General features: G+C 38.0%; 1 protein-coding gene across 1 annotated transcript in view; it reads left to right on the forward strand.

The window, feature by feature from the left end:
- The window catches only part of LOC137978996 (aspartate aminotransferase, mitochondrial-like), a 30743-nt gene that overhangs the window by 26748 nt on the left and 1495 nt on the right, over positions 1 to 2500 (forward strand). The gene's annotated exons all lie outside the window — the stretch shown is intronic.

Raw genomic sequence — 2500 nt, forward strand, 5'->3', positions numbered from 1 at the left:
AACGAGCACTAACCATGTAATAAAGTTAAACTAGACCGTCCGTGACGGTACACTGGGTTGCCTGTGGTACGTGCAGCGTTCCAGGCATTTTTTTTCAAGTTGGGGGGTCATTAAGACCATTTAAGGGGTTACCCAGAAGTCATACCAGCAGAGAGGTCCTCACACGTTCGTACGACGAAGCAGATCTTTTTCTGAGGTTAAAAACCTGGCTACCGGCTTATTAATTAATCACTTATCAGAAAGAAGAAATTCCTGTCCTCTTTAGAAAAAACAGACACGCATTGCTTACGTGTGGTAGTGAAGTAACACAGTGATTTATTCCATAATGTCGACTGAGCTGTGTGTTGTCTTCCAAACGATTCAAGTTGTCCTTGCGTAATATGTATCCCTAACAGTGCACGATATTGTTTTGGTATTGTCTATCATTGTAGTGCCATGATAGAAGTCTTAGGTAAATAGCCTGAGAAGACATGTGGTTACTAGCAAAGTACTGAACCCAGAAAGATTGAAAAAAATAAATGAGAAGTGAGAAACATTGGCTTCTGGGCTGACATGTTGATAATTTTCAAGTTCCCTCACAATTTCTTTGCACCACAATTTTGAGCGTGCCCTCTGAGCATCTGACAGCTTTGTAATACTAAGTTTACTAAAGTTAACCCATTGCGGCCGGGTTAGTATCTGGATGAGTGGCCTAAAACGTATACCCCTTGGTAAAACAGAAGCATTGGACCGAAAATACTATTAACGCTAACAAATGCGAACTCAGCAAGGTACAGATTTTGTTAGCTTGCTTTATGCAAAAGCAAATATTGATGCAAAAGTAAGTAAATAATGATACACAGTTTTTAGAAAGAGCAGAAGGAAGTTTCCAGGACGGTCGCTCGAGAATAACATATTTACGACATGAAAACAACATTAATTTTGAACCGTGAATATAGAATATAAAAAGTTACGATCAGCGACAAACATTTTGGGAGATCTTTGCTACGTTCAATTTTGTTATTGTACTTTTGGCTGCACAAATAAGTCGCAAAATCGAAAGTGACATCGCCAGAATTCAGCGGGCGCCGTGATTAAGTTATCGCGGCATGTTTACTCGCCAAACATTGAAGCATTTGTGTCAAGTGCTGGCAAGATACCGGGTTTTCGTAAGTTTCTTTTTCTGTCAAGTGTTATAAAGTTTGACAATAAATGAGCGAATTCAAAATAAAGATCACAATCACCCAACTCTTGAGGTTGACCATTGTTTCTGCAAAGTCAAGAATTTACTCTCCAAGACGAGGTTATTTATCACCAGGTAAAAATAGCAGCTACTTTATTATTCATGGGCGTCACAATTTTTGCTGATTTTGGGGCGCATTTTGTTGAAACTCAAGCATGCTTACAACAGACCTGTTTATTTTCGTGAACCCTTCCTGCTTACAGAACAATACTAAAATATCCTCCCGTATCACATTTCAACGTTCAGCTCGAAAATTCAATACACAACATGATATTATAATTCACAAAGGTAGAAAATATCACAGAATCCTTTTACAGCGAAACGAACAACATACTTGCTATTAGAGGCAAAAACCTCTTCCTATTTCATTGCGTGCACTCAATCGTGTCAAATTACCATGGACGCAACGTTCAAACCCTTTCCTGAAGAACCTTCTCCTTGAATAATGATGCTCAAAATAGTCGACAAGCTTTGTTTCAAATAATTCTTGACTGTCACATTTCCAATTTTTTTTTTACCTGACTTTGTTGAACCCATAAGTTACCAGATAATTTTCCATTTGGTTTCAGTGTCGTACATAACACTACACTCGTGATAAAATATTGGAAATACAGCTCACTTTGATTTCGGCTCGGCGGGCGAAAGATTGTTGTCGAAGTCCATTACTCGTCGCTTTTAAGATTCCAGATCATCATCGCCTGTCTTGTTCATCCAATTGACGTTCCCTTCTTGAGCTCCATGAGAGAATATTTTGTTGAAAGATGGACTAAAACGCCATTCGCGTTGCAATGACTTTCGACGCCATTGCTGGTTAACGAGAATAACAAAGTCACGAGGCAGAATGTTTATTTATATTTAATTAACGTAGCACAACAGAAAGACGCTAACCTCATTTTGACACGAAAATGCTTTACTATTGCCATAAAAACTATCCAATTAAGCTCGCATATTATAAAACATGATGAATTCATAAAGGCGACCTTTTCCAGCGAACAATTTTTTGAAACAAACAACATATTTGCTATTAGAGGCAAAAACCACTTCCTATTTCATTACGTGCGTGAAGAGAAAAAACTCAGTCGTGTCAAATATGCACAATAGTACAACAAACTAAAATTTCAGGAGCAAACCGTTTCCATGAAGAACCTTTTCCTTGAATAATGAAGCACAAAATAGACGACAAGCTTTCTTTCAAATAATTCTCGGCTGTCACATTTCCAATTATTTTTTTTACCTGAAGACTGTGCAGAGTTGATCACAGATCCACTTAAGGTGTTC

Source organism: Montipora foliosa, chromosome 12 (genome assembly GCF_036669935.1).
Source record: "Montipora foliosa isolate CH-2021 chromosome 12, ASM3666993v2, whole genome shotgun sequence".
NCBI classification, from domain to species: Eukaryota; Metazoa; Cnidaria; class Anthozoa; order Scleractinia; family Acroporidae; genus Montipora; species Montipora foliosa.